This window comes from Nannobrachium achirus (genome assembly GCF_963921795.1).
Source record: "Nannobrachium achirus genome assembly, chromosome: 13".
Taxonomy (NCBI): Eukaryota; Metazoa; Chordata; class Actinopteri; order Myctophiformes; family Myctophidae; genus Nannobrachium; species Nannobrachium achirus.
In genome coordinates this window covers 12,324,149-12,340,418 of record NC_137833.1, presented here as the reverse complement: position 1 = coordinate 12,340,418, position 16,270 = coordinate 12,324,149, and the positions used below count along the sequence as shown (strand labels likewise).

The window sequence follows — 16,270 nt, the reverse complement described above, 5'->3', positions numbered from 1 at the left end:
CCCTGCCCTTTTACCCATCTGTAAAAAGTGCCCTCTCCAGACCATGAATGCAGTTTTCACTATGGTGAAAGAAGTGCAAATGACCTCTTTCCATGCCTGAAGGCAGCATTCAAGAGAATTGCCTTGTCCAAACTCTCCTGAACTTGAATGCAGCATCTTATGTTGAAAGAATCACTCTCTCTGTGTAGAAATCCATGCTGTTACGCCACAACTCCAGTATTCACTTGATTATGCTTAGTTTAGTGTGGTATCAAATACCGAAAATAGCCGCTGTCCAAGCTCACAACGCATTGCAGCGCGACACGTTGTGAGCTTGGAGGTCTGCCATTTTCAATATTTTTACCAAAAGGCCCTTTTAGAAATTTCAGCCCCTGCCCCTCTAACATTCTCTGCACGTCCCTGTGACCCTGGATCAGGCTATTTAGGTTAACGAACATACAGTATGACATATGACATACGGTCTGCCCTTCATAATATATAAAGGGCAGACTTACTTTCACTTGGGACGAGGCAGGGGAACTTCAGTCAGAGTAAGCCCCCACAAAGTTTGCGGTACAAGTTTAGCTAACAGAACACCATCAATAACCTTCGTCCATTGCAATATGCAACAGGGGTTGATATAACCTCTTTTTCATGTTTTAAGACCACTTTATCTCCCACAAAGCCTTGAGAATTACTTGCTTTTTTTTAATGAAAGTTTTAGAATGAAGCAGCAAGGTACCCTAATTTCCTAGAACTTTATGCCTAAAAACGGGCAGTTTAACAGCAGCGATAATCCTTCGAGGATGGCCTCATGAATACGGTCTGGGATGCCGGTCGATATCTTCAGACATTGATTTGCCTTATTATGTAAGCTAACCTTCTAGCATTAATAATCATCTTCCCCCGGGAACATCGCTATCTGCCGGTTTAACCCATTTAGGCCTAGAATTATTGAATGCTTTAACCGGTGAAAAATAGCAGATATACAAGCTCACAGCGCGGCACCGAGTGCCGCGCTGCAAGCTTGTAGATCTGCTATTTTTGAAAAAGTCGTGAAAATGTGTGCAAATCTTTGAATATATGTATTTTCAAAGCGAACGTTTGTAACTCAAATTTTGCTTCTGGGTGGTCCCTGGAACTAAATATTTTGAGATGGGGGTCCGTGGCCAAATAAATATCATTTTGGGGGTCCTTCAAATGAAAAGGTTTGAGCACCACTGACATAGTAGTCTAACAGACTAACTGAGCTCCAGTTAAGTGAAAAGGACCTTTTCTTTGACGATGGCTGGCCAGATTGCTGACATAGAAACATAGGTTTTTTTTTTAAATCTTAGAAGTATTCAAAAGATTCAAAAGACATAGAATCGGGTCAAAATTGTAATTTTCAGGATTTTTCAAAAATAGCAGATCTACAAGCTCGCAGCGCGGCACTCGGTGCAGCGCTGTGAGCTTGTATATCTGCTATTTTTCAATAGTTAAAGCATAAAATAATGGTACACAATATAGTGTACCCGTTCTAGATGGGTTTAAAGCCCAAAGCCTTTTCGTCAGAGGCAGATTAAACTTAATTACACTCCCCCTCCAGGGATTCTCCATTCAATCCTTCCCAAGGGTTGCTGTTGGAGACTCGAGCAGCCAATTTAGGAGTGAGATTTCTTGAAAACAACATAATGGGCATGCACAGATGCAGAGAAAATTACATTTGCTCCAGCAATTAAGAATCAGGAATAAAAATCCTTGAGCGGCGGATGAACCCTGTTTTAATTAAGATTTAAAAATAAAAGTCTTACAGGTAATCTTACAGGTATTGCTGACATTATAATCCGTGTAACAACCTGATGGCTTCTTTTAGGTAAGTTAATACTGTATTTAGCATTGGCTAAACTGACTCTGACATGAACAGGTGCCTCACGTGTAGGATTCTGTTGCAAAAAAGATATAAATCCTTACATGTACCAGGAGATTCCTAAGGCATCGTGGCATGGGTCGGGCTGTATAGCTGAAGAGGTAACTTGGTTCCCACTATATATATATATACACTAAAACACACTTTATTACACACCCCACTAATCCACCACATATAGGTAAGTGGAGCATTTAGCTGTAAAACCTAAGAGACTAGTGCTTTCTTAATGGGATTTTTAATTACCTCCCATAACATCCTGTATTTTATGCCTTTCATTAAACCGTCCATTTTCCCACATCCCAGACTGATGAAGCTTCTCCAGGCCAGAACACTGGAAGGAAAAGAGTGATGGGAAGCGACCGCATATATAATTATAATTCATACGCCCTCCATTTTCATGCAATTAATGACTTTGCAACCCCCGGTTTGTAGCACTCCAGTGTTTTTTGGATGCATCTGCACCGCGATCGCACAGTGGCTTATAATTATCTGTCTCACTTGGATTCGAAAATCCCTTTGAAAAATGGGATCTTCTAAGAATTTAATTTAAAAGTCAAAAGGCAGCCCCTCTGTTGCTGGTTCATTAATCTGAAAAAACAAGGCCTTTTCATAAATATTTCTGCCTCAGTGACTTGAGTGACGGCCTATATCTTCTTTGAAACTTCTTAGGTGGAAGATAACATTACGGGGCGGAATATTAAGGATGGTGGCAGCGGCTTAGGAGTTAAGAGACTAGAAGTTTCAAAGTTGTATCCCAGCATTATTGTTTCAAAGTCTCGTTTCAACAACACACTGACCTTCTAACTGCTCGGGTTACGTAGGTGCCTTGCTTGCCTCCGCTTTCAGGTGTTCGAATGAATGTGAGAATGTGACGCACGTCGTGAATTACTTTGGGATAAAAGGTGCAATAGAAATGCAGAACACTTGTGCTGTGACTGTGACCAACAACGCTGCTAATGCCTTTGGTCACCTTCTATCTCAAACTTAGAAGTCACAAGACTTTTCAGACAGAGTTTGCCAAAGCTAGACAAAAGTTGTTTTTCAGACCGGTGGTTCTCAAAAGGCGTCCTTGAAGGGCGTGAATCAAAACATCATCCCGGTTTCGATAATGGGACAAGGGGGGAGCGCTTGTTTTCGGTGGAGATGACGGAGGCACGCTGGACTGGTGTTATATTATAAACACAATCTGATCTAGCAATCATGACATAGGCTATTTATTATAATCACTAATTCACTATGAAGTGTCTTTAATTATAATTTAAGTAAAAATAGTCAAATAACAAACAAGGACAAATTGTTCTGCCCACAACCTTATGAAACCAAAATGCCTAAACTAGCCTAGTCTATTATAACTATGATAATGGTTCTTAATTAGTCCCAATTATTAAGTCTAATACTTGACCTTATAAATATAGAATATTATGATTATATATGTTATGAAACATCGCATAGTCGAGCGTTGCGACGGTCGCATGAGCCGACTCAGCGTCGTTACCGACGTATGTGCCGTTATGTAATAGTAAATAGTAAATCTTCAGCCCCCCGAATTTCGCCACCTCCGCGCGGTCCAGGGGAACACAACGGAGCGCTCCCTACCTCCGGTTCAGCCAATCACAAGCTTCCACTGCCGATACCGGGATGCTTTTTTGATACACGCCCTTGAAGGGGGTCCAGGGGGTCCCCAGCAAAATGAGGTGAGCATCATAATCATATTAACCGCTTTATCCATATTGTATACATTGGCTATTCAAAAATAGCATTTAAGTTGACAGTGTTTGGAAGTCTTCTCTTATGGGGTCCCTGGCACAAAATATAGATATGTTAAGACAGGGGTTCGCCAAAAAAATATACATTTTGGGGCTCCTTGACATGAAAAAAGTTTGAGAACCAATGACTCAGACTACTAAATGAGTTGGCACTTCTGCTCTTAAACAACAACAACAACAACAAGACTACTCGCTTTCTCCCAGGCAGGATAATTTCCCACACAGAATCTGATCTTCCATCAGAGCTGGTGTCTCATCTAGGCTTCACAGTGGAACATCCCCACAGAGGGAAGGAGGGCAGGGCAGGCAGTGGGGGGTTTACTTTTTATCCCAAATATCAATAGTGTTGGCATCCCTGGCCTAGACTATGGCAGCAGATAAGACTGCAAGCAAAATTTCTTTCTGATGGGTATCCAGGTTGTGCCAAAGGATAAACTCGAGTTACACTGGTGCTCTTGGTAAACAATAAAATAAAAATAAAAAATGCAAGGGAGGAGGGCCTATTAAAAAAGATGTGTGACATTAACAATGTATATAAAGGGATTCAGATTCTATCAGCAGGTCATCCAACCAAAGAAAAGCAAAGCATTAATGCCTGATGACTCAATCATGGCTCCAAACACCTTCATTAAAAACAAACAGAGACATAACAAACAAGCCGCGGGATAATTATGGATGCAGTAGACTTTTTCAAAGAGACCTGGATCAGTCAATAAAACACTTAATTTGTTTTGCAAGTTCGACAGAGGGCAGGTTTGCTTCATTTGCCTTTCATCTCTGACAAACAAGATAAGCATTATTTAACTTTCTTTTTCACCCCACCCCCAAGAACCGAATTGAGTGAAAAGACGTCAATGCAATAAGCTTCACAACATAAAAACAAAACAAAGAAAAGCTATAGTTTTTGATTAGCAACGGAGACTGTCTGTGCCTGGATCTTTCTCAGCAAACTTCGGACAAAAACAGGGGCCCAGTTCAGACTGCCAGCCCAAATCAGATGGCCGTAGGTTAAATTAGACTTGTCCAAATTAGACGCGTGCGCACGCACATGCATTAATGATCATGCACCCTTCCCTTACACACAAGCGTACTCACACAAACACACACACACACACACACACACACACACACACACACACACACACACACACACACACACACACACACACACACACACACACACACACACACACACACACACACACACACACAGCTGTCGAGGGAAGCGCCCCTGCAGCAACCCGTTCGCCAGTGAAAATGATGAGCTACGACGCAGCTGCCTCCAAGAACGAGCTAGGGATGTTATATCACTCACAAGCCATCTCAGCTCCGCTCCAAATGCTTAATAACCCCTAATTACTTTTGATGCAATGTGACGCGGAGAAACATCTGTCTAATTATACATTTACTGCCAAAGTAAACTGGAGTCAGACAGGCAGAGGCAGAAGAGTAGCAGCTGTTTCATTCACCATCGAGCAGCACCGAGAGGAAGATGTTGTGATAGGGGGAACAAACGCTGTCGCAGCGAGCAGCCTCTTCAGGATGATTTCCCCACTCCCTTCTGTGGGACTGGGAGCGTGTTGATGTTGCGACATAGCATCTGTTCGACGGTTCATTCTTTCGACAAGGGTGAATGTTAACCCGGTGAAAAGCTAACCTGCCGACGCGGGTGAGTAGCTAACCTGCCGACGCTCATAGTCGGAAGAACGACTCGTCGAATGAGCGAGATTTTCCCCCCTTCTTATCGTTGCTGCCAGGCAGAACCATGATATTCACAGAGTGAAAGTTTTACTAAGTAAACGATCAACGATTTAAGTGGTTAAATGTCGGAAAAAGAGAAAAACACATTAACACAAATCCAACAGACTGATGACAGCACTGCTGTCAAACAAGTCGAAGAAAATCTGCAACACAATTTTACACAATATGTAGTGGGGGGTCCCTGCTTTATCTCCCTCTCAGCTAAGGGGTCCTTGGCCTGAAAACGTTGAAGACCCCCATCTTTTGGCTCAAACAATTATTTCACTGGCTTCAGTGGACTTGGTCGTAGGCATAGTTTTACTGAGGTTACGTTTAGGAATAAGTTTAGGTTTAGGCATAGTTTTACGGAGGTTACGTTTAGGAATACCTGGTGGTGACTGAGGACTGTTCCGATGTTGCCGGATTTGACCCGAAGTGGGGCATGTGGGGCGAACGTTCCTGTATTTCATGGTACATCAAGTTTCTAAATGATTGTCTTTCTCCCTGAGCATTCCTGGCCCAGTGGTTGTCACACAAAACCCCCAGAGGACAGACCAGCGGCTCAAACCAAAATGACTTCATAAAAGGTATAGCAACCATAGCAACACAGAACGGCATTAATGGGAAAGCACAGCACAGGCTATAAGAAGTGAGCTTATGTCAAAAGCAGATCATTTGACGTACATGTACTACTACAGCATACTGTACCCAACAGCCACCTTTTTGCAAGTCAAGTATGGCTCAGGAAATTCCCAAAGCTGGGACCAAAATTGCAGCTTAAATTGTCTAGAAACTAATAGTAAGTTACAAAATATTAGAAATAAAATTGGATATTTTAAAGTACATGACTAAGTACATTAGGCCCATATAGCACTAATGAGCTATCGACACTTGTAGTTGTAGCTCTTCTGAAGTTCAAAGGAGGCAATTCACCGTTTGTCAGCCTTCTGATTGGTCCCTGAGACTCCCTGACTGGCCAACCAGAAAAAACCATTCACTTTTTGCTATCGGGGGTGGAGTTTGTGCAGTGGAGAATGTTGAATGTGTCTTTCAAGAACTGTCCGCACTGCGCGACACGGAGTTCGCCCGGTACGGCCGCGGGAGGTGATAGCGACGGCAAGCGATCTCGCTCATCATAACGAATAAGCTTCAACAAACTAGTTCACATGGACCTTATCAATGGTCTAAGAGTCACGATTGGGTACATATAATTTAAATGGGCAGAATTACGAAAAGCCAGCCTATTATGTGAGGAGAACTATAATCAGCCTGTCCTCTTCCTACCCAAGATGCAATGCGCTTTCTTTTTCTATTCTCTCTCTGATCCAGAGGATTAAACTAATTAAAACATATATTTTCGGGGGGAAATTACTGTTTTGCTATGTAATTACTGTACCTTTTTCTTCCATTTTTATTAATATCACGTAGATGTGTTTTTTTGGTACTTTATATAGCTGTAATGAGGCTATGAAGGAAAAAAAATCCCATCCACTTCCACTATAAAATAATCTGCAATAGTGATTCTGTCCCACTGGGATTAAACAAATTAAAACATATATTTTCGGGGAAACCCCCTGTTTTGCAATGTAACTACTGTACCTTTGTCTTCCCTTTTTATTAATATCACCTAGATGTTTTTCCTTTGGTACTTTATATAGCTGTAATGAGGCTATGAAAAAATAAAAAAAATCCCATTCACTGCCACTATAAAAACAATCTGCCCAGGGTCAAATGTCCCATCATAGTAACAGGGCAGAATGGGGCGGGATTTGCAAACTAGTGAATTAAGAACTCAGGTGAGCCACCCCTCCCTCCACTGTTTCTGTTGATTTTCAAAAGTTAGACGCACCCCTCCTCTGTCTTGCATTGATTTCATTGGTCGGTTAGCCAAGAAACCGAATCAAGAGACGCGTCATATGACACCTTCAGACCAAGAGAAGCAGTCCACTCAGAGAGTGGGCGGGTCTATTGGCTGGAGCCAGGCAAACACAGAACATGACTCAGCTGACTTCCACCTTTGTGATCAAGTGTTTTGTTATCTATGACACGAAAATATATATCAAGTCACAAACAGTTAGAATATGGAGATAAGAGGTTTCTGCGAAACAGCTACGATGGTGTGTGTATTATTGATGATGTCACAGCATGGAGCAGCAGGTTCTCCAGAAGCGCTGTGTGTGTGAGGAGGATTCCATGAGAGGTCAGTGTCAAAGAGGCCGTCGACTAGGGATGGGACGATAAGCGATATTATCGTTTATCGTGATACAAAAACATTCACGATAATCGTATCGTGGAGATTTCATTTATCGTGAAATCGTCCTCCATTATGCATAGGGATCAATTCATATTTTATTTGCCGATCTGCATATCCAGTACCATTTTAAACCCTCTGTTTGTAAAACGTACTTATAATACAGTATGTATACTTAGTTGATACAGTCATATTTTTTTTCACTCTACCAAATCTCTTTGCCAAAATATAGCCGATCTACAAGCTCACACAACGCGTCTCAACGCGACGCGTTGTGAGCTTGTAGATCTGCTATTTTTTGGCAAATATTCCGCCCATGATAATGGATGTTGGGGATATTGTGATTATCACGATAATATTGTAAATCTTTGGTCACAATAATCGTGATATGACATTTTCATATCGTCCCATCCCTACCATCGGCAGTGGTGTAAAGTAAGCACTTTAAAGGCGATATTACAAAGATGACCACAATCCCGCTCTTGTCGCCTGAGAATTTCACTGGACCGCGCCCGTGCCTGCCTGCCTCTCCGCCCCTCAACTTCTCCGCGCGTCCCAAATAATCTCCCGCCTCTCATTGAAAATGAATTACTACTAGGGCGCATCAATCGCCTCCTGTCTGAAAGGGACTTTACTCAAGTACTGTACAATTCTGAGGTACTTTTACTTTACTGGAATGTTTCAAATTTCCTGTACTGTTACTTCTACTCCACTACATCTCAGAGGCAAATGTTGTACTTTTGCTCCACTAGAATTACATGAAAAAACTTGAATTACTAGTTACTTTGTAGATTTTGATTATTATTACAAAACACACACTAAAGGCCTGTCTATACTTCGACCGAAATGTTCGGTGAGTTGTGTTTTCCGACGTACAAATTTCCAAACTCTCATTTGGTCTAATGCTTTTCAGAAGTCCCGAGGGACATCATTTTATAGTCGAAAAGGAACTATTGACAGCCTTTAACACTTCACTTCACTTCAGTTAACAAAACCTTGCAGGTAAGGCTGGTAGAGCATATCTACTACCTTTACTATTTTTTTATTTGAATTCTGAAAATAACAGTTATTGGACATGAGGAGGTTTCCACCCAACACAGACGATATGCAACTACACACCACCAACGTGCACGTGCACACACGCGCGCACGCAAAGAAACAAGCATGCAAGTACGGGCCACCTGCACAAATGTTAATGTTCAAAAATGTATAACTACACTCTCCTGGAAGGCAATTAAATGCCTGAAAATCCGTCTCCTTGGGTACCGGATATTCTTCTTCTTTCCCCCTTCATTGCCATTATCTACAGCACACTATTGACTCCAGTCTACTGACTCCTATTGTATAATTGCATTTCTTTGTCAAATAGAATATGTGGGTTAATGTGTGGGTGATCTCGTTATACCCCCGTTGTGTTTCAATGAAGTCTGTCATATTACAGGGCTCTCAGATGCATGACAGCACACTTCCTTTGTTGGAATGCTGTAATTACCTTCGGTTTCGTGCCGCCGTGTCGGTAAAGTAACTCATTTCTGGCACTAGTGAGGCCAGGGGCGTCACACCAAATTCTGGGCCCTGGGTACAAGGATTCACTGCGGGCCCCCCCATGAATGTTAACTATTGAAAAATAGCAGATGTACAAGCTCAGAGCACACGCCGCCTCACAAGGGGGTAGGAAAGTGGGACTGAGTTACCAGGGCCCAAGGTGGAGGGGCCCTAGTAACTTTAGCTGTTGAAAAATAGCAGATATACAAGCTCAGAGCGCGGCACCGAGTGCCGCGCTGCGAGCTTGTAGATCTGCTATTTTTTGAAAAATCATGAAAATGTGTGCCAAGAAACCTATGTTTTCATTTCAGTGATGCTCAAACTTTTTCATGTGAAGGACCCCCCATCTCAAAATATTTAGTTCCAGGGACCCCCCAGAAGCAAAATTTTAGTTACAAATGTTCACTTAAAAAAATACATATATTCAAAGATTTGCGCACATTTTCAAAAATAGCAGATCTACAAGCTCGCAGCGCGGCACTCGGTGCCGCGCTGTGAGCTTGTATATCTGCTATTTTTCAACAGCTAAAGTTACTAGGGCCCCTCCACCTTGGGCCCTGGTAACTCAGTCCCACTTTCCTACCCCTTGTGACGCCCCTGAGTGAGGCGGCGTGTGCTCTAGCAGCCTTACCTGCAAGGGTTTGTTCGGGGATAGGATTTGGATTTCTTTGCTGTCGGGCAGAAAATTCGAATCTCCACATTCTAACTTTTTTTGCACGGCAGTGCAATTAACACATCGATTGGCAGGTTTTATTTATTAATTAATTCATCCCCCTCTCATCTGCCAGGGTTTTCCAGTGTTTTTCCCTTATTTTTGCCGGCAACAGCAACGCAGGAATGTGGCCAGGATGAAAAACAAAGACCACATGGCCACACAGATGATTGTGATGAAAAAATAAGAAATAATAATAATAAGTATCCGGGATGTTGCATTCCTTAGTTAGGGTACGTCGTTTTGACCAAAAAAATGCAATCTGGGAAAAAGACGATAAATAGGTTTTTCCAAAACCAATAACCTGGAAGTGAATGGGGCGAAACTTTTTTTGGACGACGTCGTTTCCGGTGCCATCGTCGCTATGGCTGATTGCCCGCCTGGCTTGCATGGAGCCAGCAAAAAAAGCCAAGCGTCGAGATTGAGAAAAGCAGGCCAATCAGAGGCGTGCTGTGCTCTGACGTAGGCATGGGTGGTACCGGAATTTGGCAGAAGTACCACCCAAGAAATGACGTGTTGCTTTACTAAATCTGTTTGCATTCTCCGTGAATGAAACAAGTGTTTTGTGGTTGGTCGAAAAAGATAGTTTACGGGGAAAATGCATGCCCTATAGAAACTCTCTGTGCATTGGGTCGTGACCAGGCTGTTTTCTCTCCGGAGATGATGTTCCAAGCCGCCCCCTCAGGGCTTCTAGTGCTGACCTGCTCAAAGTGCCCACAATGGCATATAAAACACACAGTGAAGCGGCATTCTCCCACTAAACAATTTGAACTAGAAGTCTAAGTTTATACGTATAAAAATGGTCTACCAGAGGTATAGATATGCAAGTTTTTTAGACGTCTAAACTTAGACTAGACGTCTAATATACGTCTAATAGACGTCTAAGTTTATACCTGGGTCTAAATTTAGACGTCTAATAGACGTCTATATTTAGACCTTAACGGCCGGACGTCTATTAGAAGTCTAAATTTAGACCCAGGTATAAACTTAGACGTCTATTAGACGTATATTAGACGTCTAGTCTAAGTTTAGACGTCTAAAAACTTGCATATCTATACCTCTGGTAGACCATTTTTATACGTATAAACTTAGACGTCTAGTATAAGTTTAGACGTATATTAGACGTCTAATATACCTCAAAATGTTTGCTGGGCTACTTCTACGGCCATACGGCTATGAATGAACTCACATTACATCAGTGGTGGAAAAAGTACTAAATTTCTTTACTTGAGTAAAAGTATCAATGCTGCAATGTAGAAGTACTCCGTTACAAGTAAAAGTCTGTAATTCAAAATGTGCTTGAGTAAAAGTACGAAAGTGTTGGCATCAAAATGTACTTAAAGTACCAAAAGTAAAAGTACAATATGTTTGAAAATAGCCGATCTACAAGCTCACAACGATCTGTACAAGCTCACAACGCGTCGCATCGCGACACGTTGTGAGCTTGTACAGTAGATCTCCTATTTTCAAATTGCCAAGGTATAAAATAGGACTAAAGTCGTTTAAGTATATTTTATAAGATTATAATGTATATATGCAATGTAGTAGTACTGTAACTAAAGTTTTCAGATACATTTAGTGGAGTAAAAGTACAATAGTTGGATCCGAGATGTAGTGGAGTAGAAGTAAAAGTATTGGAAATTTGAAATACTCAAGTAAAGTACAAATAACTCAAAAGTGTACTTAAGTACAGTGCTTAAGTAAATGTACTTTACTCCACTGCTCATATTATGTGGTATACGCTAGGGATGTTCCTAGCGACTAATTTCACTGACGTGTACACGACAATTTTGAAACCGAATATCCGACTATCCGAAAATTAATTGTTATTTTTTTATTATTGTAACTTCACCCAGAAAATAGCCAAAACTGAGCACACTTGGATCTATTAGGGCAAACCTCATTTGAAAAAAGTATCAAGAGTATATAAAAGCCTTTTAAAATGTTATATAGGTTAATATTGAAATCTTGCTCAAATTAATCAATTACATCATTGCGCGAATCTAGGTCACTGTCAGATCAATAATTAGCGCATCAGTCTCAGCTGGTCGCTACAACAGCTGACGTCTGACTGGAGTCGCTATACTAACTGAGCAACAGCTCTGCTCTCTTCAAAGTTAGCTAGGCCTACATTATGGTATTCCATTCTCAGCTCCTTGGCTTGTTCTCACCTCAAAATATGGATTAATTCATGGACCGGATCACAGATGCAGCGTGCAGGGTATCCTACTCGAGGTAACGAGTGATTGGTGTGTGGCTGTGTGCAGTGCCATGCACACTCACTGCAGGTCAACGCGACCACTGACCACAGTGCGCAACATTCAGACTGTGACACAGACAGTCATGCTCCGCAAATCAACCAAGGGAATGCTTAATTTGCTTGTTAAAAAGTAACATTTATTAAGACAAGACAGTAATATGGGCGCAGAATTTAAATGAGTTGTGAAAACAGCAGATCTACAAGCACACAACGCCTCGCACCGCTTGTAGATCGGCTGTTTTCACTAGTTTAAATCATTTTCAATATGATAAATTCAAAACGAACGGTTTTGGACATACAGGATTTTCACCTGACAACGACGAAAACTGTCGCTGGAGTAGTGGGAACACCACCGTCGCCCCCTGCTATGTTGTGGCCCTCGGCTTGGTACCCTAGACATAATTTGGCCCTTTGGGAAAACTAATTGGGGAACCCTGCTGTAGCATGATCAAGTTGGACGTTATTAATTTACGGAAAAACACAAAAAGTTTAAATCACGGAGACAAGAGGGTACCGTACTTCTCCTTCTTCCCTGTGTGTGAGCTGCTGGCAGGCTTTGATCCACTCCGAGCTCCGGAGCTCCACTGGAGCAGAACTTTCTTATTTACGAGGTTGTCACTCATAGCCTCGGACACAACAAGTCATTTCATTTTAGCGAACGCCCCCACTCTACTCCACAGACGCTTTCTTGCAGCTGCTCTAAGTTGTGAGTTCAGTGTAACAAGTTCTATTACTGGTTGACTGGGGGTGGGTCACACAGACCTCCTGGTTGGATGGTTAGGTTATGTACAGCACTGCTCCTCAACCTTGTGGGTCGGGACCCCCAGCGGGGTGCCCAAGTTATTTTGTGGGGGTCCCCAGATGATTAACTCAATGGAAAACATTGTTTTCTCACTCAACCGTAAATAAACCAACACAAAGTGTAAGTGTATGCAGGGTATCTGCACATTTCTATTGTGACAATTAAAGGACTTTTAAGACCTTTTTAATACCTCTAAAATATATATTTTTTACATTGGCCAAATATCAAATATTAGAGGCAGAAATTGTAAAAATAGCTGACCTACATTCTCACAACGCCGCGTGTTGTGACCATGTGATCGTCTATTTTTACAACAGAATCGTGTTAAACAAAATTTAATGCCTCAACTCTTAGTGCTCGTCAGGGTGGGGGCGGGGCAGTCAAAATATGATTATTGTGAGGGTCGCAGCAGGAAAGGGTTGAGAACCACTGATGTACAGTACAGTAGCAACTGGGTTACTGGGGTGGGGGGTGGGACTAAAGCAGGGGTTTTCAAAGTAGGTGACGGGGCACCCTGGGGTGCCGCGACGCCAGTCCAGGGGTGCCGCGAGATAATTTGATCATATTTGGAATTTATTAGGACACTTGAAAAAATATTTAGTATCATTTTAAACTTGAAGTACAAAGTTATTTTCAGTCAGTTCAAACCAAAATGGCTATTATCTCAATGTTTTCCTCGCAACATAATCACTAAAATATCGTCACTGTCGGGCAGAAACCTTGTATCTCCAAGTTTCAAATGTGTACGTCTTTTGGTAAAGCAAAGCCCTGCTTCATCATACAAGACTGTCGCACAAAACTAGTGAAAACAGCCGATCTACAAGCACACAACGCGAGGCGTTGTGTGTTTGTAGATCTGCTGTTTTCACACTAGTCCATTTTATAGATGATAAATACAAAACGAACGGTTTTGGACAAACAAGGTTTCCACCCGACAACGACAATATGCAATAAATATAAGGTGCTGGGAGTGAAAATTATAATGTAGGGGTGCCTCAGATTAAAAAAAATATGTATGGGGTGCCCTGAGACAAAAAGGTTTGGGAACCCCTGGACTAAAGTATGGCCTTAAAGCTTTCCTCTTCTACCCTGGATTTGAACCTGGTTTCCTGTTCAAGTGCTGAATCTTTTTTATCATTGAGGTACTGAAATAGCCTGCTTGCTCAGGGGATACATTTAATGCACCAGGTCAACATTTGTGTCTAGGTGAGACACAACCTAAATGTCTCAATAGAACAGTAGGGAGACAAACTACAGTCACCCCAGTTGTATATTTATGTTATATTATGTTAACATACTCTACCATACAGATTGGACAAAATAAAATTTTATTCATAAGAAAGTTACATACAGTACTGGCACTTATAAGCCATGTTTCCATAAACTTATTCGAATTAGGGAAGCGAATTATCAGAAATACGCATTAAGACAAAGCGAATTTAGCCCGTTTCCATTAAACTGATGAAATGCGATTCTTGGGAGATCCTGCCTGGGTCCGTCTAACCGACGTGCTGTGAACACTTCCCGCGGGCTTGCACACAGTGCACACTGCACAGAGCTGGGATGGGGCTGCTTTTTGTCAGACCGAGAGACGTGAGGGCACTGCTGTGACTTGCTGCACACGCATCCCGACCCAGAGCCGGTCGCAACGCACCGCCGCGGAGAAAGTGCGGCCGGCGGGAGCACAGAGCAAGCGACCCCGGCCGCAGCGCCCCGAGGGGCGTCCCCGAGCCGAGGCGGCCGCCCCGCCGCCCGGTTGAGTCCTCCGGGCAGACTGCATCCTGCAGGATCGCAGATGCGAGCTGCTGTGAGCTTGTACGGCCTCTTTTGGCACGCGCAACACGGTGTGATGACGAAGGGTCACTCCGTGTGCAACAACCGGTTTGTTTTGTGGGCTAACGCTATACAACGGACGTTAATTAAGTGGCGGGGGAAAGTGTTATAGGAGGACGATATGGACCAGAACGTCATATTTTATTCGCATTTATTGTCTGACCCGTTTCCAAGTGTGATTACAATGAGGCAATTACGGCAAGTGAGGTATTTATTTTTCTAAACAAGGTTGAATTTTCTGCGTAAATAAAATCATAAACCTGTATGAAATGGGAGCATCACCAAAATAAAAGTTTGGTCGCGGTGTCACAGCAAAAGAAGCAGATCCACAAGATCAAAACGCGTCGCTTTGTGCCACGTTTCAAGCTTGCGGATCTTCTATATTTTGAGCTTGTGAATCTGCTACGTTTGATGCTTTTGTAGTATGATCAAGTAGGTGTTAATTCACGTGACTGTGTGCAGGCCCGAGGTAGCTGAATACTCATGCAAGTCCGCGGTGAAAATCTGCTTGTGTGGGAAAGCATTCTGATTAGCTCCGAGCCCTAAGAACGGCACGTCGTATCCCATGACGGGTAGGCCAGATGGATTTATTGCTCATAGATAGATAGATAGATAGATACCTTTATTATCCCAAGTGGGAAAATCAGTTGCCCATCACTGCCAGGCTATTAGGCCTAGAATTATTGAATGCTTTAACCAGTGAAAAATAGCAGATATACAAGCTCACAGCGCGGCACCATAACAAACCGTTACTACTTATTGGCATCAGCTGCCAGCTGGACACAGAGTCTGACACAATCACCTCCCCTCTGCAGGGCTCTGTGTCTGTTTCATTTCTCCAAAAGCCCTTGAACATGATTGAAAATGATTAAGGATTACTGTGATTATGGTAAGCTTACGTTTCATATCGTATTCACCTTACCTGTAATTTTCACTACTCCCAGAATTTTTTTTTTTTTTCGATATTTTTTCCCCGATCTCCAATCTTATAAAAATGACCATATCGGCGGCCGGGCAACACTAAAATAAATACAAAAGTGTGTGTACTCAAGTACATGTACTAGGTCCATTTACTTAGCAGGGGGTCCCTAGCACAATGTGCTAATATAGCGCCACAACAGTATTAACCACTTTAATCACATTATTTCATACTTTTGCTATTAAAAAATAGCAGATCTACAAGAGAATGCACGTAGAACGACAGCTTGAGCTTGTAGATCTGCTATTTTTTTTTTGTCCACCACTGCCCGTCCTTCCTGGAAAAATCACACCCAGTGTGAAGTGAGTGGTGCCTTTGATGAGTTAATTGCAATAAGTTAACTAGACGAACAATGTTGACTCATCTACTGCCACTGTTTTTTTCCCCAACACCCTCACACAGCCAAAGATGTGATGTGACGCCAGTTGGCGCTCTTCGCCAAACCCATGAGTCACCGTTTGTTTTCGTAACTCTCTGGACCACATGGAGCCTTT

The 16,270-nt window shown here is 42.4% G+C and overlaps 1 protein-coding gene across 1 annotated transcript in view; it reads right to left on the bottom strand.

Annotated features, from left to right (window-relative positions):
* The window catches only part of LOC308296680 (protocadherin-15-like), a gene marked incomplete at both ends in the record, with an annotated part of 437,702 nt that overhangs the window by 370,658 nt on the left and 50,774 nt on the right, over positions 1-16,270 (bottom strand). The window lies entirely within an intron of this gene.